Source organism: Gekko japonicus, unplaced genomic scaffold (genome assembly GCF_001447785.1).
Source record: "Gekko japonicus isolate JY-2015 unplaced genomic scaffold, Gekko_japonicus_V1.1 scaffold1736, whole genome shotgun sequence".
Lineage (NCBI taxonomy): Eukaryota > Metazoa > Chordata > Lepidosauria > Squamata > Gekkonidae > Gekko > Gekko japonicus.
This window is the reverse complement of record NW_015170333.1, coordinates 20,403-21,061: the sequence shown is the minus strand read 5'-3', so window position 1 is coordinate 21,061 and position 659 is coordinate 20,403. Positions and strand designations below refer to the sequence as shown.

At 54.0% G+C, this 659-nt stretch overlaps 1 protein-coding gene across 1 annotated transcript in view; it reads right to left on the bottom strand.

The window, feature by feature from the left end:
* Positions 1-659, bottom strand: part of LOC107116249 (E3 SUMO-protein ligase NSE2-like) — a 13,961-nt gene that overhangs the window by 12,554 nt on the left and 748 nt on the right. The window lies entirely within an intron of this gene.

Below are 659 nucleotides of genomic sequence, written 5' to 3'. Positions count from 1 at the left end.
GACAGAAACTGCTCTTTTTCAAGAACACCTCTTATCAGAACTATGGCTTGCCCAAGGTCATCCAGCCAGGTAGAAGTGCAGGAGTGGGGAATCAAACCCAGCTCTACCAGATTAGCGTCCGCATACTTAACCACCACACCAAACTGGGTCTACAGCGAATCTAAGATAAAGTGTGCCATACAGGATATCAAGGACAGAATCCACCTTCCTGTTCTGGGCAGATGTCAAGCTTCCATCCATCCAAGAAGATATTGTGATCAAAAAGTCTTATTTGCAGACTTCTGTGGCATTTTTGCTTGAGCTCAGGGTACTTGATGGATCACCCTTCCCCACACTGTCCAGCCTAAAAGTTAACATCCTTCTCACAAGCCCCCATCTCTGTAACCGTGCCTGCAGAAGTGAAGCAGGTGGCAACCAAGGACGGGACTCTTTCAGTGATGGCCCCTCACCTGCAGAATGCCTTTCTCCAGAGGTCATTTCGGGGGGGATCGCGGGGGAATGCAGTTCCCCCGGGTAAGGTGCGGGGGGCGGGGCACATGACGAAGCCCCGCCCCCTGCTTCCAGCCACCCCGCTTCCGGCCCTCATTCAGCCAGGAGGAGGCAGGAGAAGAGGGAGGGTAAGTTGCTTCCTCCCCGCCTCTCCCCACTCCTGCCTGCCT